General features: G+C 40.9%; 1 protein-coding gene across 3 annotated transcripts in view; it reads left to right on the top strand.

Moving 5' to 3' along the window:
- The first annotated feature begins 3,028 nt into the window (after window positions 1-3,028).
- Window positions 3,029-22,252, top strand: part of ADNP (activity dependent neuroprotector homeobox) — a 32,464-nt gene continuing 13,240 nt past the window's right edge. The window contains exons 1-2 of one of the 3 annotated variants that reach the window (XM_069495467.1): window positions 3,029-3,121; window positions 5,150-5,324. The gene's annotated coding sequence lies outside the window, so the exon portion shown is untranslated. Of the gene's footprint in view, window positions 3,122-5,149; window positions 5,325-20,646; window positions 20,674-22,252 lie in introns of those variants that run through there. The other 2 variants (XM_069495468.1, XM_069495469.1) reach the window with 2 other exon arrangements.

Below are 22,252 nucleotides of genomic sequence, written 5' to 3'. Positions count from 1 at the left end.
CTCTCTTCTCTAAAGTAGGTATTTCAAAAAAAGATCAGTTAATTTCTAACTATAGCATAGCTTTTGAATCATGCAGTATTCTTTTTAAAATTTGAGTAAGGACATAATTTGAGCAAATAAGCTTAAGATGAACTTGACTTTCCTTTGTAAATAAAAGGAAGAGGTGTCTCTAAGTTATTTAATAATTATATTTAGTGAACAGTATTACTAATTACATTTTCCTGGCTTAATTTGGCTGCTGAAGAAATTGAAGTCTGATTTATTTGCATTTCTCTCTAGCGGATCCTACCCAAATGAATACCAGACTATAAAACCTTTGGTGTCATTTTGAACATTAAAACCTCTCCTTCACTCCTGTAGGTGAACCCTAATACACATTCCAATTAGGGCCATTATTATTCTGTTTCCTTTATGTGCAGAGCTGTTCAGCTGGCCCACCAGGGACCTGCGTTCCTTGAGGAAGTGACTTCTCTGATCATTAATAACTAGAAAATTCATCAGTCTTAATGTAAAATTACTTTTAAGCTAAGATAATAGAAATGTAATATTCTCAATTTTGGGAAGTGTTTAGAGTTTATACTTTTTAACCTAAACCCAAAGTTAAGTTTTTTTCATTGTCAAGTATGTGCAGCAGAAATTAAGTAAACACCTCAGAGAACCTAATGTAAAGTAGAGGTAGTATTGCCTTCTCCTATCTCACTAGAGTAGATAGCTTTTGCCTTTTTAATCTTTCAGTTCTTATTCCCACCATCATTATTACAAAACTGTCACTACTGGAATTTACAATAAGGAGTATTTGAGCAGTGAAGATTCTTTCACCATTTGGAAGTCATTTAGACAAGAATCTGGATTGAGATGCATTTTTATAGTAAATCTGGTGACTTAAACACTGTAAAATTGACATTTAAGTCTGAATCCAGCATCCCTTTTTGCTTTTAAATGACGCCAAGGATGAAATCTAGATGGTCTCCCTTTGTATTTGTATTATCACTGTATGAAATCTAAGTATATATATGGAAAACTAAACTTAGGATAAACTTATTTTTCTCAACTTTATATTTCTGCCTGTCTTCTGCAATGTGTAATTAGATTCTTTACCTTTAGCTCTCTGAATCGAATGCTTTGTTCCCACCCCTTTTCCTACAACTTTTTTCAGCTATTGTTTTCCCTTCAAACACTGACTTGGCTTTAAAGATATATTTTATCACAATTGCAGAAATTGATGGAATACTGTGTTGAACGAGAGTGTTAAACTTGCTAACTGAAGTCTTACAACAAACATTGAGCTATATGTTACCGCAATTTATACTACTTGCAGTTAGTTCAGTCAGATTCTTTTGGGATGTTAAGTGGATGAAACTATTCTACCTTGAAATTTAAAGAAACAGCAAAGGACGGGTGTATTTACAGATGCATATTAAGAAAACAAGCTTGGTTAATCCTTAACGATTGGCATTTATTACTTTTCAATACATTTAACCAATGATATATTCTCAGGTGCACTCGATTATAAAAGGTGGGTCCAAAAATGTTAAGGGGGTAACGCATTCATTGGGATTGATCTAAATTCACAATGCAGACTCTGTCCATGTGCTGTTTTATGCTATCCAGATTGTGGGAGCACTGAAAGTTACTGTCCCTAGGACTACAACGCTTGTTTTTTAAGGATCTTGTGGAGGCCCATTGGCAGTATCACTTCTCATCCTTAGGCTTCATCAGTTGGGTGGCCTCAAAACACTAGAGATTTGCTTTCTTCAGACCAAGGAGAAGAGTCCATCACTGTGACTTGGGAGAATGTCAAGTCACAGGGCAACGGCGGACCTTCTGCAAAACTCAGCCCTGTTCACTTTATACCGAATACCCACCCCAGAGATCCATGGGGTTGTGTCTCCTCTCAAGTCGGTGTGTTAAGCACGAGGCCCTCACACCTCATTTAAGGCAGGAGGCGTCAGGGGCCACGGGCCAGGTGTCCCTGCCCCTTCCTGCTGCTGCTCAGCCCGTGAGAGCCCTGGCCTCCCAGCACGTGGAGCCGCCCGGGGCTGCCCCGCACACCCCTCCCGCCAGATGTAGTCCAGGCCCAGCTGGGCCCGCGCAGGGATCCCCAGCACGGCCACCTGACAGAGTGCTGGGCGTGCTGCGGCCTGATGCTTCTGCCTCCGCCGCGGGCGCGGCGGCCAGAGGAAGGCGCCCGCCGAGTAGACGGTCCCTGGGAGCGCACTGCGGCCATTATCCGCGGCGCCTCCTAGTGGGTCAATGGCAACTCCTGGTTCTCGCGAGAGCTCCCCCTCAGTGGGGATTATATAATTTGCCTTAGGTGGGGGTGGGGGTGCTGAGGGCACTATCCCTCAGGAAAAGTTGGGTGTAAGCACAGGTGGGAGTAAGAGAGTTGTCCCTGGAGGGTATGGGGGAAAGGGGTGCTGTCCCCCACTACCCCCCCTACTTAGCTGGACAATGAGTCCTCTTATGCTAATGAGGTACTTACGTCACTTCCGCTCTTTCTCGGCCGCCATTTTGGCTAGGGCAGGTTCGGGGACTCGGTCCGAGGCGCTTGTATTGTCTGCTGAGGGGAGACGCGGGATCAGCCCCCTCCCCCGCCCGTTGCCGCCGCCGCCTCAGCCGGCCCGGTCTCCCCTCCGCCGCCCGCCGGGATCCATGAGCTGAACTCCCGCCCCCCCCCCCGACCGCCGCCATCTTGTGCCCCCTCCCCCTCCCGCAGGCAGCGCTAAGGGGGATTTTGGCGTCTCCTCAGACACAGCTCCCTCTCTCGGTCCCTGCTGCTGAGGAGCGAGAGGAGCGCGGCCGCCGCCGCCGCCGCCTGCCTGCCCGCGCCGGTGAAGCTGCCTCTCCCACACCCTCCGTCTCCTCCCTCCGCCCCTCCTTTGTCTGCACCGCTCGACGACGTTACCGCCGCCGCCCGCCGCTCTGCTGCGCCCGCCGCGCCCCCCGGCAGCAGCCGCGGCCGCGGCGCGAGCCGGAGCCCGCCGAGCCGGAGCGCGACGAGGCCCCGGGCGCGCCCTCCCCGCCCTCGCCTCCGCCACCGCCGTGCCGCCGCCATCCTCCCGCCGCCGCTGTCCGGCCCCCGAGCACGCCGACTCCGCGCGCGCCTCGAGGCCAAGTCAAGGTAAGCCCCGGCGCCGCCGCGCGCGGACCCGCGGCCCTGCCCTGCCTCCCGACCCCCGCTCCGCGCGGCTGCCCGCCCAGCCCGGCGCCGCGAGCGCGGGGCGCATTGTTGTTCGCATCGCCACTCCAGCCACACACACGCTCCTTTGCATACTCCGGTGTCCCGGCACGGACCGCTACCTGGGCTCTGCTCTGGGGGTCCAGGCGCCTCCTCCTGCAGCCCGACCCCCTTCTCCGCCCCATGTACCCATCGAGGCCAGCAGCCAGCCTGGCCACCCCGAGCTTTTGCAGCTAATCGCATCTTCCCTACCCCGCCCCCAGCGAGAACTGAGCTTCTCCCATCCCTGGAACTAATCCCATTCTCCCCCCCTCTCCAAGAAGAACCCACAAGCCCCCCACGCATACCCCCATGCCTGGAACGAGCCTTCTGCCAGGTCTGCCCACCCTTAGCTGGGGGAGGGGGGACTGGATTGGGGGGCGGGGAGCGTGCATGGCACGGAGTGAAAGTCTTTGCCTCCCCTGTGCAGTCCTTCCTCCCCAACATGCCAGCTTCACTCCTATCCTGACCCTAGTCCACCGCCACCTCCTTTTCTCAGTCTCAGCTGCCTGGTCTGCACGACCTTTTAAGAGCATTCTGAGCCCCAACTTTGCAGTAAGGTGCTAGGAGATGGAAATCCAGAAAACTGCAAAAAGATTTTTTTTAATGCAATGAATGGGGAGCAGTTCTTTAAACACCCTCTTATTCACCTCTTCTTTCCTCTGGGCTGCCTGCCTGCCTTCCCCTCCCCCCCAACCTGGATGCCTGTCTGCTGGAAAAGGCGCGATTGCTTTTCTTCCTCTTCTGACCAAGACCAGGCTCTAGGTCTAATATCCTTTTTAGCCACACACACACCCCCTCAACTAAATCATCTTAATGTTCTTGCATTCACCAATTCCTCTGGACAGTTCTTGATATAACCCCATTTCACAGACAAAGGCATAGGAGGGAAAAAGAAGCAAACTGTTTCCTGTGTTTTCCATTTTAATGCTGTCCATCCCCACACACCCAGTTCCCATCGCTGATGCTTCTTGTGCCTGTATCTTGAACCTTCAAAATGGAAAAAAAATATCTCTTGAATAGCTTGATACAGTTTCTTTATAAATCTGCATTGTTGCTTCTGGTTTATGGCCATGAAGAAAATACCAGCCCCCACCCAAAATGCACCGCAGCCAAGTCGGCTAAAGGCAATGAGTGTTGGAGTCAGTAGGGGGCGCATTCTCTGCACTGGGTAAGGCTGCAGAGGGGGGAAGGGCCCCACAGCTAGAACAGGATGTGCTTCACAGCGCCTTCTACAGACCATGGGAAAATGGGCCCAGCAAGACACACTCGCACTCTTAGTTGGTGAGCTGACAGCAACATGGCGAAGGATTAAGTGAGTCAAGGGCAGTGATTTTATTTCTTTTAAAGAATCCACCCTGCATTTAGAAGTTTTCTCTTTTTACTTTTTCCAAACTGTTGACCCTCAGACAATCCACATGTGTTCTTGACGAATCACCTTGGCACATCCTTGGTTCACAGATTACCTTTCTCTGGAATTCTTCCACCTTAAGCTTTGAATGTGTCACCATTATCTTTCCTAAGTGGTGGTAAAAGGGGACGTTTAAAACCTGAAAGTAATGGGTTTGGGGTATTGCTGATTAACTCCCTTCTTCATAGCCCAAATCTTTCCAACTCTTTGATAGTTAAAAATCATTCTTGAGGGATGTTAGATTTTTGTGGGGTAGTAATTTTCATAAGCATGTAGATGGGTGTCATGATTTGCAAAGCCTTGTTGGTAAACATCAAGCTCATGTTGAGTTCTTCATTGTCAAACTCAACAGTGTTGGTTGTAAAGTTTTGTTTCCTTCCAAATTTGGACTTGTAATTGCTGTTCATTATCTCAGTAGCCAACCACCTTTGCAAAAGTGTTGACACCAGTCTTCTGTTAGCACCCACCTTCTTAGGGTGTGTTGATTTCTATAGATTTTACTCCTCTTGTTATTTCCATAGGTGTGAGATGCACAATGCGAAACCTAGGCCCCAGCTTTTGCACCATGATGCACAGGGTTGTACTTTTTGTACTGAACTGATAGGTGGCCTAGTGGTTATGCCCTGTACTACCATTTTGAGGATCTGGACTCCGTTTCCTGCCTTGCTCTTTGGACCACATTGTCAATTCACACCGGTGGGTATATTCATTTTGGAGGGTGGGAACTGCAGCAATAGGGAAGCCAGAGACTTCTTCCTTCTTGGTCACTACCAAAGCCTGCACTTCCAAAATTTCAGCCTAGCCACATTCCTCAAGGAACTGGTTAGAACTGGTTGCAGTAGTGGCTTCTGAACACTTATGAACATAAGAAATGACTTATTACTTGTTTAAGAGAAATTTTTTAAGTTGCTAATATTGTAATAATTTGCATTCTGCACCCTTGTATATATAATGTTAAAAACTCAATTAATGTTATTTTGATGACCCAATCTCAGGAGTTAGTAAGCTTCTAAAAGCCTTAAAGATCTGGTGAGAACATGCTTTTCCGTGAACTTGTTCTTGCTACCAAAGATTGAGTGGTTCTTAATACGTAAGGGTAATTTTAAAACACTGTTACAAGTATCTTATATAGATACACCAAGATAAATTTATGGGGAACTGAATGGGTATGTTCTTTGATACATAGTTAACCAGTTGGTGCTTAAAGGAGAATTTTTCACTGGATTATCCAATTGCTACCAAGTAATATTTTGGTGAGTGAAAAGGAGCTTGGTACAGGTATTTCACTAGAGACTGTGTACATTGGTTTTACAATTTTTTAGTAATTACAAGAGTCAGATATTTAAATAGTATTGTTTATAATTTTAAAATATTGTGTAATATTTGTTAAACAGATAATTTTGACCTGTATTTGGTGTTTGATATAGTTACATAAATTCTACAAATAAGTAATTTGAAGACAACTTGTTTGAGGTATAGTTTGTGAGGGTGCTTCCCCCCGACCCCCGCCCTTCAATTTACCAAACTGTAAATCAGATACAGTGTTTAATGATGTCCTTAGTGGTAATAGCCATTTTCCCCTTAAAGGAAGACTTGCTGTCAGCTCTTAGAAATCATGTATTCCGTAGAGTTTCAAAGGTTTCCTGGTTTGGACACTCAGGAGGAAAAAAAGGTGAAATGATTGGGCTGGAAGATTGAATTTATATTAGATCAACTGTAAGAATTTGTTAAAGTATAGTAAAAAGCCTCAGTTAACTAAAGTGTGGGAATTGGTTGTTACGTTGAATTGAACTTTAGGTAGAAATTCCTTCTTTAAATTGACCCTTGTTGAAAAATTTCCTAAGACTGCCTTACTAGGAGCTGCTATATATTGAAACTAACCAAACCTTTGATTTTGGTTCTTAGTCCCTGTGTAGAAAATATAGGAGATTTGGCTATGAATCTCTTAAAGACCCTGGCCCTGCCAGTGTTGAAAATCACTAATTTTAAACAGACCCACTGTGAATCTGCTTAAGTTTCTCTTTCTCCTTAAACCAGAGTGTAGGAAAAGTTCTAATACTATTTATATTAAAATAAAACTTCACCTCGTTAAACAGATTGTTTTAGCACCACTTGTAAGTAACCAACCACTGGGCTTTTGTCAAGTGAAAATGGCTTTTGATTTTCATTATAACATATACACATTCATTTATTATATATATTTGATTTCTAAAAGCATAGGTATATATGGTTCACTGTGTGTGAAATTGTTGCTTTCCCAGTAACTACTAACAAATGTTGAAAGTATCAAAAGTAATTGTTAATATTTTGAAAATTAAAATACTTAGTTGATTATTTAAGATGACGCTGGCTACAAATTTAATTGGGAAAATTGCAATCTGTTAAGGAAGATAGAGCTGTTTTGTTATAAAGGAGAAAGTAGGGATTGATACTTGGTTGGGTACAGGAAAAAACTTCAGTATTTAAGTGTATTTTTTCTTTTGAGAATCATGTAAGTAACAAAATAGCATGAGTTGTAATAGACTTTGGCCGATTGGTTCCATTAATTGGGGTGTATATGTATATACACATAGCACATAAATACAATTGGGTTTTTTGGAGTTGAAAATGATTGTTATAAGTTAAATACAGATAAAATGTCCTAGTATTAGAGATGTAATTTGGGGACAGTACATTTAGGTGTAGGAGAAAACATGCCAAAATTACACTTTATAGTTTTTCTAATAATAGCCTGTTTAAATTTTAGTGAGATAGACATTTTTGAAATGATACGAAAGAACAAAAAATTGAATTTTTTATTTTGTAAGCTTTTGAGCTAATTCATGGTTTACACCAAAATGCTCATGACTGTTGTGCAGTGAACTGCTTTTTCAATAGCTACTTGGACTTCCAAAGGACTTTTACTTTAAAAGAATGTCATAATGTCTGCTGTGTGTTACCGAGGTAAAATACTTTCAGGGAGAGTTTAATTTACATGCCTAAGAGGCATGTACATTAAGAGAAGCATTGCTCCCCTATGTAAATAATTTAATTATAGTTAGATTCACAGAGCTTGTTGTTGGCATCACCTAAACTTAGAGTTTTCCCTCCCTTGGTTTTTGTAAGAGCTTGTGGTATTAACTGTGGAGCAAAGGCTGTATTTCGCTGATGTGCATCACTGTCAGTAATACCTTTTATGTTGTTAGTTTGGAAACTTGGTGTTTGAAACTGGTATAAACCAAAGCCCCACACTAATTTTCTTGTTTATATTGCCACTTTCCCCTTGATCGTTGAGACACTTGATAAGCCATCCATGTGTTGCCCAGCATGCGTGGCCTTTGTGACCTCGTGGTTTTTTGTTGTTGTTTGCCTGAGCTTGTTAATTAGAAAGTGAGGGGAGGATGATTATGTTCCTTCAGTCGCTCAGTGTCTTAGTACACCTTACACCTGGGTTTTGTCATGACCTGCCTTTGCTATTTGTCAGTTTAGGGCTTCACTTAAATGAGTATCCATGTTCTGCTTCACTGGAAGGAGAGGCTCTTCTCACGTATTGTCACGCTTCTCAATTGGGAGATACATATATCAACTTGATTATGTGGGGGATATATGTATACGTGAAGTCACAGGTAAAATGTGAGCCAACTGTGTAAAGTGATGTTTTTGACTTGGGGGGTGCACATTTTTATTCCAGTAAATGAAAAATTCAAAATTCTTAATACTGTTTGAGTTCTGGGTTCTCTCCTCTCCATGTATGAATTCACTGTCCTCTACGTTTAGGAGTTCTTTGAGATGTACTCACAGGGCTCCTTGTTATTATTGATCCCTAACTTAGTTCCAGGACAGCAGCTAGAGAAATCCTGGAACCTTTCAAGAATTTTGTCAGTGTTCCAGAAATAAAGGCTTGGAAAATGAGAGGAGACTATAGAAGACTTTGAAATTGAAGACTGCTGTGAACATAGACCACGGTTTAAGATTTAAGTTAAAAGATTTAACTTGAAAATAGTTCAAAATAAACGGGCACATCCTAATACCCCCCTAGTTAGAGTACAGATTTGCAATTGAGTCACTCAGCTGTGGGCTGTTTGTTTATGTGTCACTTCTCATGTGACTGTGATGCCTTGAATAAGGATGAGCTGTTTAGTGTAAAGGTCCCCTTACTGGCCTTTATGGTATTATAATATTGATGGCTTGGCTTGTTATTTTTCAAGCACTTTATAAACTGTTCTCAATTCTCTCAGGACTGTCCTTGTTTCACAAGTAGGGAAATCAAGGCACTACCACAATGATGAAATGAGCTACAGAATATGTCTGGGCTGGTTCCCTGTACTGTGCTTGTACATGGGTCTTTATGTATAGTGTTCCTGTGAGCTGTTTGGCTAATGGGGGTTCAAATGAATGTTTCATAATTTCATAGTAATATTTTGTGCTTGTATATCAGCTTACACTCAAGAATCCCAATGGGCTTTACAGAAGTTGGCCACACCCCCTAGCAGGAGAGTATGGTTGTAAATTGTGTAGGTGGCAGTCGGTTGAAGTAGCATATATCTGGTTTGAAGTTACCTATATCACTGCATGAGGGTCTAAAAAGAAACTGCTTGTGGTCCTGCTGCTTTTCCCAGTGTTTTGGTTTAGGGCAGTGTTGTTCTGTCTCTCTGAGCAGTTATTTTTGCTTAGACAGATAATTGCTGGCTTTTGCCCTTTCTGTCTTTTTCTGAACACTTCATGCTCCATTTAAGAGCTTGTGAAAACCTGCGCTTCACTTGAAAATCTGTAAGGCTCTCCTTTACTGGTGGGAGCTGGTGACTTAATTGAGAACCTTGTGAGTGGTCTCTTGAGACCTGGCATATCTGAAGATAGTTCTGTCTAGTGGAAATATGGTAGAATTTACTAAAATTTTAAATTGGAATTGTAAATTTAAGTCCACAGTTAGAATACTTTCTCTTGTGAAAGAGGTGAGCTGAGACTGGGAGTGTCCTAATGCAGAGAGTGCTCGGAATCCTGGTTCAAGATCAGTTATAGTTACAAACAGCAACAAGAAAAATACAAGTAAAACTTCTCTGGGGGAAGTGTAGAAATTGAACTATCAAGTGGCAAAACCTGCTACAAAAATGCTTTTGAAAAACTTGCCTTTGGCTAAGCCTTGATCCTGGGAAATGGCGTAGAAAAACTTGAGAACATGGTTTAAATAAATTATTCTGTTATTCAAGAATGGTGAGAAAAATACATTTCCTATTACTGTGGAAAAATTATTTCTGAGTAGTTTTGTTAGAGCATGAAAATTTTATTTTTAGGGGATCAAAATAACTTTTTGTCTTATGCAAAGATGTGGCCTGCTTCTGTAATAATTATAAATGGACATATTTGCTTGTCCTCTTAGGCCCACTTGTGGATTATTTTCCCTTTTCACATTTCTCTTAAGCCAGGTTGTCCACTTACACGGACAGTAAGTGGTTCTAAGCCTGTGGAATCCTGATTCCAGCAGAGTGCTGGAATCACTCTTTATGCTATGTCCCTGCCTTGCCGCAGTGTTTAAAGTGAAGAAGATTGTAAGGTGCTCCTCCCTCACACTCCCCCTAAATCTAGATTGGTATAAGGTGTCTGCCATCTTATTTTCTTTTATAAGCAGGGAGGCATCTTCCCCACTTCCAAATGTTATGTGAGTTCTTGAATTGATGAAGGCATGGGGGCCAAACCTCTGATTGCTCAGCTTTCACCTTGTGCCCTAGGCATGGTCTTCCCCTCCACCTGTACACACATCTTACACTCTTAGGAGTACAGCCTGAAGACAGTTGGTTTCACTGGCGTGCTAGGTCTGGTGCTCACAGCTAGACTTTTTGTCTGAAATCTATTAATAATAAATACTGTAAGTAGTAGGATAAGCAGCAACACAATAGCAGTTTTCCAGTTGTGGGCACTGATGTTTAGTCTGAAAATCTTAAAAGACAAGTGACCCACATATTTTTTAAAACATAAAATATGCAAAATCTAGATCACACCTTTACATTTCTACATAACTATTAATGTAAGTCACCTAGGTTTATTTAAGGTAGTTGTAAGTGTTCTGTTGCCTAAGCATTTTAAGTGCCACTGAGCTTGTAAAGTTAAGAGTATGCTAACTCTAGCTTATATGACTCACACAGATGTATTTAAAGTATTGTGTAAAAACACTGTATGTAAGTATGAATGCACATTATTATGTGTACAGGAACACTATGTTGTTATGGCAACCCCATGTGATTCTTTTTAAAAGATTATACCCTGGTGTGAACTCAGAATTTTCAAAGTGATTATTTCAATATCTGATCTCTTTTAAAGTAATAGTGATAACTGCTTTAAGCATTAACTTGCACCATCGCATTTAATCCTTCTGACATTTGAACAATGGGATAGTGTCCTGGTTAGAGGTTAACATGTTTAGGTTCACAAAGCTAGTAAATGGCAGAGCAAGGATTTAAACACAGATATGTCCAGCTCTGGGGTGGATCACTACATCTTATCTTTCTTTTCTAGCAAAGAAAAGCTTTATTGTGCTGTGTCAACCTACCTCTTGTTGTGGAAGTTTGAAGGTATGAGATAAAAAATGTTGACATGTGGCTGATAGGTCAGGTAAATTTTTGTCCATGGAAACAATATAGTCTTATTCGAAAACACAAATTTTGATTTAAACTGTAAGCTTCACCTGTGAACCTTTTCTTTTCCCTATTGCTCCAATATCTTATTACTTCATACCTAAGGCAATGGTGGTTTTGTAGACCTTTTGAGTAGGTTTGAAATGAGTGTAAGCTCTCTCAGTTGATTCTTATGATTGGCCAGGCCTGGTATCCACTCTTCTACTTAATTGACTTCCTCCAGACCTTTCTTATGGGACCTGCTGAACACAACCAGATTAATCCTCTTAAAGTACCATTAGAATCATACTGCTTCTCTGCTTCAATACCTGCAGCACCTCTTCAGTGCCCACCAGACATGGCAGCGGACTCTAGCTCCCCATCCTTTCCAACCCCGTTGGTCATTATTACTCAGAAGCTTGACACAGCAGCCATTCTGATTCTTTGCAGTAGTTCCTAGAACTTGCTTTCGGGCCTCTGGAATGGTGCCAGAAGTTTTTTTTTTTTTTTTTTTTTTTGCAGTAAATGCAGCTTCTCTACCTAACTTAGTGGCCCCAGCTTAGCAGCTATTTCCGCCCTCTCTGCTGAGAATGACCTCTCCCTCTTGTGAAGCCGCCTAGCATTTAGTTTGTGACACATCACCTTTTTTACTTTAGCTATTTATGGATATCATATCTGTAAGCTTTTTCTAGGCAGGGACTCACTCATTCAATCTGCATTTATTGAATGCTTACTTTGTGCCAGCCACTGATGTGTTAGAGTAGGGGGAAAAACTAAGCAAGGTCCTTTTAATGGAGCTTCTTTGCCTTAATAGTGAGGTGGCACCCTTGTCTTGCTGCTTATTTTAGGGGTTCTTTTTAGTCCATCAATTGAGATCAGGAAAATTGATCTGCTGAAAGATGATATGTAATGATGGTAATATACAGGCAGAAATACCTCTTTACCAGCTGTATCCAGTTATTTCAGGTTGTATTTTACTAAAGCTCTGAGTTGACCTGTGTAGAGCATTTAAAATAAATTGAAACTTAATCACAATGTGATTATCATTTTGGTGATTGATAATGTGATGGACCAGGCTATTTATTTACCATGAGATTGTTGGTTTGTTATTACTACACCAACATGAAAGAAAACAAAACTTGCTTAAAGTGCTAAAAGTTTATTTTTAATCATTCTGTTACCTTTCACAACCTTCTTGTTCTAATTTTCCTAGGACTTCTCCCCCTTTGCAGTTCTACTCTTGTAACTAACTGTTTGAAAGAAACTTAAGGTGATTTGAAAATTTAGCATATGGGAATTCTCCGAAGATTTTTTCTGTACTGCCACATTTTGCAGAATTAAAAAGTAGTTGAACATCTCATTGACATAACCCCAGTTGTATTAAAGCTATTCGTTAAGGCAGAATGAATTAGGGCCTTCATTGCCAAAAGTGATATACTCTTCCCAGCCTCTTAGAGTGCAGCAGATTTGCCAAGAAATTGAACTCTCCACCAAGATTTTTCTTACATACTTGAAGGTTTGGGAGCTACCTAGGTTCTATTAATGCATTACCATAGAGTCACTCATTTAATAGTGTCCAGAATGGTCTTTGAAGTTCTGTATTACATCTGGGACTTGTTCTAGAGCGGCAGTCCCCAACCTTTTTGGCACCAGGGACTGATATCATGGAATACAGTTTTTCCACAGACAGTGTAGGTGGGGTGAGAGAATGGCCTCGGGACAGCTCAAGTGCATTAACGTTTATCGTGCAGTCAAACCTCTCTGCTAATGATAATCTGTATTTGCAGCCGCTCCCCAGCGCTAGCATCACCGCCTCAGCTCCACCTCAGCTCATCAGGCATTAGATTCTCATAAGGAGCCGCAACCGAGATCCCTGGTCATGCACAGTTTACAGTAGGGTTTCTGTTCCTATGAGAATCTAATGCTACTGCTGATCTGACAAGAGGCAAAGCTTATGTGGTGATGCAAGCAATGGAGAGCGGTTGTAAAAACAGATGAAGCTTCCCTACTTACCTCCTGCTGTGTGGTCCAGTGCCTGACAGGCCACAGGCTGGTACTAGCCAAGTCTTGGGGAGAGAGTTGGGGACCTCAGCTCTAGAAGAGCTGTCTTGTTTCAAGGAATCTTAACTGCTTGATATTCATAGTTTTGGAAGAGAGACCGATCAGTGTTGAATGCTCCTGATTTTGAACCCAGACTACCGTGCTGTTAAAATTACAAGCAGACCTTATCTATTTCCATAGTCACTACTGTTGCCTTAAATTTTCTAGTTGCCACATTTTTTAGAAAATTTATTTTTAATTCTGGTGAAGTATACATAAACTTTACCATTGTAGTGTACAGTTCTGTGGCATTAAGTATATTCACATTGTTTTGCAACCATCACCATTGTCCATCTTGGGTTTAGGTTTGTTGTTTTTTTTTTTTTTTTTTTTTTTTTTTGAGACAAGGTCTTGCTCTGTCGCCTTGGGTAAAGTACAGTGGCATCATCATAGCTCACTGCAACTTCAAACTCCTGGGCTCAAACAATCCTCTTGCCTCAGCCTCCGAGTAGCTGGGACTATGCCACAATACCTGGCTCGTTTTCCTATTTTTTAGTAGAGACGGGGTCTTACTCTTGCTCAGGCTCACCTTGAGAATTTTTTTTGTCTTGCCTAACTAAAACTTTGTATCCAAACAATTACTCCCCATTTCTCCCTCCCCCCAGCCCATGGAAACTGCCATTCTACTTTCTGTCTCTGTGAATTTGACTATTGTATCATACAGTATTTGTCCTTTTGTGACTGGCTTCATTCACTTAACATGTTTTCAAGGTTCATCCATGTTGGAGTATATATCAGTGCTTCATTCCTTTTCATAGCTGAATCATATCCCATTTATGTGGATATACCACATTTTATTTATCCATTCATCAGTTGATGGAGATTCGAATTGTGTCTACTTTTGGGAAATTGTAGATAATTCTGCTGAGAACATTCACGTACAGGTTTTTATGGGGGCATATGTTCTCATTTCACAATTGCTTATGTAACAAAAGGAAGTTTATTTGGGAAAAGGAACCTGGAGGTAGTTGAGAGCAGACTAGTCTCCTACCAACCCTTCCCTCCCCCCCAAAAAAAAGATCATCAGAGCCTCTGCTTTCCCAAGGGACATTCAGAAGAACATGCTTAAAGTATTAGTGTGGGGAGATGATAAAGGAGAAATACGGGATGTATCTGTTTTTTGAAAAGCTGTCATATTATTTAAGGATGCCAAGGTTGTTGTTTTCATTTTGCAAGACAATATCATCATGATTTGGATAGAAAAGAGATCCTTCAGATGTGACTATCTTGTGACTGTTGGTATCCACGACGATGGTAAGAGTACTTTAAGGCAAGTGTCCTCAGCTGAGAGTTTTTATTGCAGTTCTCTGGATGTGATGGGATCATCTGACTGACTGAGATGTGTACAGATTCTTAATCTCTGTATCACCACTTGAGCTGGTTTGAGCATTTTAACTTTTTAAGGCCATTTAAACCTGGGGTTTCGAAGTTCCGGCATTTTTGCGCGCGCGCGCGTGTGTGTGGCTGTACACATGTATGTACATGTTTGTTTTTAATGAATGTCAGAGATCAGAGTTTCATCTGCATTGGTAATGGGAGGAGCACTGCATCCTAGTTCTGGAGTGTGGCCTTGAGACCCAGCTCTCTTATGTACAAGCAATTGCTTCACCTCAGCTGCTAACGTGTAAATAAGAAGAGTTTAGGTTGGGCAACCCCTGGGTTCTTTCCATGATTCAGAGTGCTGCTTTCTCATAACAGATCGCAGTTAATCTTGTGATTTGGAAGAGGAATCTCAATCTTTTGCATGTTCTAGACATTTGGTTTTATCATTTTGGAAACAGAATGCTTTTATCCCTACCATTGAGATGATGCCAAAAGGCTGGTGATTGTTACTTAGATTCAATCCAAAGTATCCTTTTTCTCACCAGCTGAACCAGCTAATGCTGGAAAAGGCGCCACATGTTTTTCAAAAAAAGATTTTATGTCATATGTGTGAAATGGCTGCCACTAACACAAATGCACTTTCCAGGAGCATTAATTTAAAAAAATAATATCCAGAATGAGAGTATTGTTGTCTGAATTGACCATCACCTGTGTATGTTACATCCACAATAACAGTTTATTCAGGGCACCAGGGAGATTGATAACTAGAGCCCATCCATTGGAGAATGGCCAATGAGATCACAGAAGGAATGGTGAAAAGAACTGAGCATGGTTAACTGGGAGAGGGAGGAAATGTCTTAAAAATTTGAAAGGCTGTTGTTTGACCAAGTGAATTAGACTTCTGTAGATAAGAGTAAACTTGTAAACAGAACTGTTCAGTGTGGAATGAGCTGCCTGGGCCTGGTGGGATTGTGTGCTCTCCCTTAATTGAGGTGATCAGGCAGAGAGATAGTCTCTTAGAGGAGAGTTGTTTGTAAAAGGGATTCATACATTGTTTATAGAAAGTGGCAAGAAATATTCCTTTGACTAAATATTTTTGTACAAGATGCTGTATTTAGATAAATATATCATTTTGCCTTGCATAAATTTAGTCCCCCTATGAAAGAAATAGTTATGAAAACTTAATTATAAGAAATTTAATAATTGTGGTTAAAAACTTGAAGAAAATCAGAGTGGTTTTTTTGCGTGTGTATGTGGAGGCAGTTTTGTATTTGATGTTGTATTGAATTACTGGGTACCATTTATTATCAAACTTAGAGAACAGTAAAAGTCCAATGCAGTTAGTAATTAAGAACAGAACAGAAATTGGTTACATTTCCTGCCTGCTGCTTATCTTTATTAAGAGTATTCTAATATGATTATCCTAATGTTCATTATTCAAAGTTAGCTTTCAGTACAAGTGTGTCATCAATTTGCAAAGCAGTTTTCTCTTTCTAATCCTTCTGCTTTCTGGGGGGGAGAAAAAAAAAAAAAAAACTTTTTAGCCTCAACACTACTGCACATTTTCCAGTAAGCTGAAGGAAAGAGGGGACTAAACTTTATTTTCTTACCTCTGTCTTGCTGCACAGTTTAATCTACTAATCCAGAAGAGCATTCTTCTGCCCCTTGGCTAGTCAGAATTGCCTGTTCTGTGGGAGTGGGGTTTGGGTAGGAGAGGAAAAGGAGAAAACATTAGAGCTGCCTTTCTATGAAGACTTGAAGCATCTGGTAGGTCTTTTGCCCAAGCTTATAGGAAAATAGAAGATAAGTTGCTTCTGTTCGGGGCTGTGTGTTTTAGAAAAAAATTGAGTTGGGGGTGATTGCTTCCAGATTGGAAGGTTGTTCTAGCAAGGCTTTATAACGTTTATTTTTTAACATTTAAATGTTTTGTAATTGGTTTAATTTAAATGTAGGACTTAGTGATACACTAAAAAGAAAGTATCTGTTCACCACTTCAGGGGCAGATCCTAGAATAGTCAGGAAACATAAGGGTTTATTGGTTATAAAGAAAAACAGGGTTTTACTGTGACCACAGTTTGATTCAATGAGTAATATAGATGGGCGTTAAATTTGTTGCTGAGGGAAAGATAAGAAGTAAAGAAAATGCATTAATACCGAGAATGTTTTTTCTTTCTGCCTAAATAGTTTTTATCTTAACAGGTCCTAACTGTTTCCACAGAGACATCACAAGATCTGTTCTTACAAAAAAAAGTGTTGTCACAGGTAGCAGTGAAGTTAACTGATACTTTGATTCTGTTCATGAGAATCTTCTTAAAATGCCTGCCCTTCTTAGAAAATTGCCAGCATAACTTAACATTTTTTAGTTAGATCATTGGCTTAAAGAAATTTCAAAAGTCTGTCTCTTAAACTCCAGTGGGGGGCTGTAAGATCTTTACATAAAAATTCTTGCATCAGCATTAATTGGAGTACTTCAAGTATCAAGTGTCTGAATTTCTTACATATTAATTTGGGTTGAGCTTGCCAAAAATGAAATGTGTTATAGTAGCTTGAATGTCTTCCTAATTCTTATTAACTTAGAAAATACAGCTGCCATTTTTCTTCACTAGTAAAAGCATCATTTCCAGCCTTTGATTCCATTCCCTGTAAAAGATAATCCCTGAGAGTCTATTTTTCTTTACAAGTTTTTTTTGTTTTTGTTTTTTTCTTTTTTTTTTTTTTGAGACAGAGTCTTGCTCTGTTGCCCGGGCTAAAGTGAGTGCCATGGCATCAGCCTAGCTCACAGCAACCTCAAACTCCTGGGCTCAAGCAATCCTTCTGTCTCAGCCTCCCAAGTAGCTGGGACTACAGGCATGTGCCACCATGCCCGGCTCATTTTTTCTATATATATTTTTAGTTGTCCATATAATTTCTTTCTATTTTTAGTAGAGACGGGGTCTCGCTCTTGCTCAGGCTGGTCTCGAACTCCTGACCTTGAGCGATCCACCCGCCTCGGCCTCCCAGAGTGCTAGGATTACAGGCGTGAGCCACCACGCCCGGCCTGTTTTTGTTTTTGTTTTGAGACAGAGCCTTGCTCTTCACCCCAGGTAGAGAGCAGTGGTGTCCTCATAGCTCACAGCAACCTCAAATTCCTGGGCTCAAGTGATCCTCCTGCTTCAGCCTCCCAAGTAGCTGGGACTACAGACGTGCGCCACCATGCCCAGCTAATTTTTTTTATTTTTAGTAGAGATTGGATCTCTCTTGCTCAGGCTGATCTCAAACTCCTGACCTCAAGGGATCCTCTCACCTTGGCCCCCCAGAGTGCTAGGATTACTGGTGTGAGCCACTGCCCAGCCTCTTTACAACTTTAATGTAGAAATGTTAAAAAGACATCACCACAGTATAAACTTTATGTTCTGACCCTTTAGGTTTACTCCCTATAACTTCATATTCTGATCAGACTAATTTTATTTGAGAAATTTTCAGTAAACTGAATTCTGCTGTGGCCATCAAACTTCATGCTTTGGTTAATTGCCCACTAGGCCCAGATTCTACATTTCAGTAGACTGCTACTTTGGCATAAATTTGCATCACAGGCTTAGTTTATACTATTGACTATTTCAGGGAGATAGTTAGGAGCAGGGAATTTTTTTTCTTCTTTTCAACCTGAACACTTCCAATTTGTATTACCTTTTTTGTATTGCACCTAAGATTCCTTTGGAAACAAGGGTTTCACTGCTTTTAAAAGGTTTGAAAACCTTTGGTTTAAATTAAGCAGCTTATGTTTAGGTGTTACCAGGAAGAAGTAACTATCCTTGTGTGGTTCTCAGTGCAGTATTAGAGATGTTTTTTCTTACAGAAATTGTAGATTCGCACTTACTAGTGTAACTGGTACATTAGTTGTCATTCTGGTATGTGTTCAGGTTTTGGTTCCCAAATACTAGAAAGTAGCAGAGTTATACCTGCAGTTGATGGCAAAGTAGGACACACTGTCATATTTACTGTAGTATTTTCTGGCATGTTAAATTAACTCTATATGCTTTTATTAGGAATTTGGGAAACATCAAATTAGAATGCATATAAAAGTCTGAAGATTTATATGCTAGAAAATAACATACTAGATCCTCACTTGGAATAGGTTAAAATGTAACCTGAAAAAGTTGGACACAGGCTTTTTCTTTCTCCTGGCTTGATTATCTGTGTCTTCTCAGAGGTTTATGGTTGGGTTATCTTTTGTTTATCTAAAAAAGGTCTATTTGTTTTGGTTTACTTTCATAGAGTAGTAAATGCTTTTCTGCTTTTCTTCTCCCTCTAAAAATAGGAACTAAATGGTGCCATCCTTGATCTGATAGCTTTGCAAATGGACTACTAGAGACAAGCCCCACTGATTCTTGGTGTGCTTAGTCCTGCAGATCTTACCTTCAGCCTGCCAAACTAGTACTCTCATCTGTTGGGTTCTCCATCTGCTTGACCCAGAAGAACCTGAGTACAGCCTGTGGCTAGATCCAGGACTGTTAGCATAGTGATTGTTTCATAAATGATTATAATTATGTTTGTCAGTTAGTGACCTCTTTGCTTAAGTAGAGTTTACAGTTTATCTATATCATCCTTCCCCGGTATAGGTTCAGCCTACAAATAGATTGTTTTCTCATGAGCCAAGTTCTCTCTGCCTTTGTTTACCCTCTTGGCAGTTGGATTAAAGAAGTGTTTTTGCTTTTGAGGTTGGGAGGGAGAGAGTATCGGATATATATATTATTTATATGGTTTTAATTCCTCTGTAGCCTAGGGCCTAGCTGAGTCTCAGATTTTCATTCCAGCCATCTTACTCTTGCTTTCTAAGAAAGCACATGAGTATGAGTTTGGCCTGAATTAGTAAAAAAAACTTTGGGCCCTAATCAGTAGATGTGGGTATAATTTGCAAAGATTGATAGGAAGGAGTGTGGCTAATTCAAAAATGAATTTAAATCATTCTCAGGTATTGAACATTTATGTGTAGTTCATCAGATGGCATGTGCTTACAAAAAAAGCTGCTTTCAGTAATAAATAAAATACTTTCAAATGTTAGCTCTATTATTAATAGGTCATCGAGCTTTCCCCCAAGTTGTTTTAGAATTTAGAAAGTGTTTGACTCTTGCCATATAGTGTTTTTGTTTTTACATAATGAAACTAAGGGCCAAAGAATTTTTTTTTTGAAATAATTACATTTTCTTAGAAACTGCTATTCTTCCTACTAGACCCAATTCACAAGTATAATAATTATTTTACATAAAATACCCCATCTTCCCTCTTTATGTTTCATTTCCTCTTCTATGTCCCACTGCCCAAGGGGTCTGCGAAGAGTTGGTTGCAAGTGACATGAAACAAAGCTTAAGCAGCGGTGATAATGTGTTTGCTCATGCATCTGAAAAGGCAGAGATGCGGGTACTTGTCCTTCAAGTACCTCTGGATTGAAGGCCTTAAACAATATCAAACCATAACAATAGGAGTCTTTATGTCCCTCTCTGCCTTCTTCACATGGTGGCAGGTTCTGACTAACCTTTTCAGCATCACTGTCAGTCCTGTTTGGGGCACATGTCCACCTGTAGATCAGTATCTATAGAGATGAAATAGCATTGGTCAGCCTGAGTCATGTACACTCAGCTGTAATGGAGGAGGGACCTCCTAACTGACAGCACATCATGTGTGGTGTGGGGCGTGCGGGGTTTCCAAGAGGAGGTTAAATTAAACCCTACTGACTGAGGGTCTGCTGTGTGTGCTCCAGCCCCATAACAGTAGAAGAAAGGAGGAAGAACTGTCTTATTCATCTCTCTGTTCCTAGCACAGTGGCTGATAAAAGTGTAGGCCTTCCCAAAATGATTGATGAACAGATGAACAATGGTATGGTTCCATTAAATTGGATATTTTCTGTTTTTTTCTATGCTATGAGCTGAAAGAATTGGCTGAAAAGAGCTCTCCTTGGTATTGGAATAATGATGCTGATCTGGTCAAAAGAGCCATCCTGATAATCAAGGGAGCTAAAGAGAAAGGATCAACTACCAAGGGGCAAATCTGGGGAGAAAGTAAGCCCAGCTATAGAACAATTTTTGACATCGTCCTCCCTAAGAGTAAAGATTGTAAATATTTTATTTTTATCTCTCTTTCCTTTAAAAAGTGAGAAAAGAGCCCTCAATCTTGGGCAGAAGCAATTTCTTACTCATTCTGTTCCCATCCCGCAGTCACTTAAGTGTGGGCCCCTTGTCCAGATTTTAAGGGTGGGGAAAGGAGGCCTGGAGTACTTTTTGTAAAGGTTTTTAAATGAGAACCCAATAGATAACATTAATGAACTTCCCTAACCAGCTATTGATTTGAATTTACATTTCTTAACAGCAAGCTGTAGGCTGAAAGAAAAACAGGGCCCTTGAGTTCTTACCTGTGATAATTCTAGCATTGGCTGGTTGGTGGAGTTTGATGGAGACTTTCTCTCAAGGAATTGTTTGGCTTGAAAAACACTTTTCTTCTTGAGAAAAGCTCAAGAAGTATATGCAAGAAATGGTAACAGTGGCTGCTTCTGGGCAAGGGAACTGCATGGCTGGAGGATAGGAGTTAGAGGGAGGCAAACTTGCTTATATTCCTGTACTGTATGTTTGGCTTATCAACTTTTAAAAAATGTTTAAAGCAAAAAAAAACAAGAATAATCTTTGTAAATGCTTTCGAGTTTGCTAACACATATGAATGTGTTATTCAAGCTCCAGATAGCCAAAATCTTAGAAATGGCCTCTACAAACAGATACATGGAGGGTACCTCCATCTGGTGAAAGGGACAGATTATGGAACTCTCAATATTATTAGAAATAAGAAATCTGCTTATGAAGACAGTTAGACTCTTAAAACATTCTACATCTTTCAGTGTAAACATGGAAAAATAGGTTCCTCCTAGTTGCTAAGCATAGAACAAAAAACCATTTTTAGGTACAGGATTTCCCATTAAGCAGTGTCACTATTGCATTTATTTGTCTTTTAAATTCAGTCAAAATCAGTAAACCTGAGACTGACTTTTATGAATTTTAAAACTGAACTCCCTAATGAGCGTACTCACTTTTTCAGAACTGAGTGGATCAGTTGGGTGTCTACCAGGCAGTGGGGTGCTTCATCTGGATGCCTTAAAAGGACTGAGTTAGCTGTGAGTAGTCACTTAGGAGAATGGGTTTTCCTTTCCCCCAGCTGCAATTTGACACCTTTGTGTGTTTTCTATAGACTGATGGCCTCAGTGGTGGCTCCATTTCCCAGTCTTTGTGTTTTGCTGAGATTGTTGAGCTGCTCATTCAGGAGTCAGAAAGACCGGTAGGCCAGCGTCTGGGCATGTCTCTGCTTCTGAAGTGAAGCAAAATTTTCTCAGGAAGTTCCCAAAGAGCTGAATTTTGGCCCACAGAGAGTTTATGAAACGAATAGAGAAATAAGATATCTCTTGCCAGACTTGGGTATCTGTGGGCATCCGTTTTGATACCTGGTCTCTTTAGAATTAGCCTGTGCCATTCTTCTGTCTTTGTGAAGTATTTTTCTAGCAGGTGGTTCTCTAAAAGACCCGGTTTGTGAAAATTGTTTTACCAAGCAACTGATAAAGAATTTTCTGATTTTAAGCCACCAGTTTAAAAGATGGTT

The sequence above is a fragment of the Eulemur rufifrons genome, chromosome 20 (assembly GCF_041146395.1).
Source record: "Eulemur rufifrons isolate Redbay chromosome 20, OSU_ERuf_1, whole genome shotgun sequence".
Classification (NCBI taxonomy): Eukaryota; Metazoa; Chordata; class Mammalia; order Primates; family Lemuridae; genus Eulemur; species Eulemur rufifrons.
Note: the sequence above shows the minus strand (reverse complement) of the source record. Positions and strands in the feature narration are given on the sequence as shown.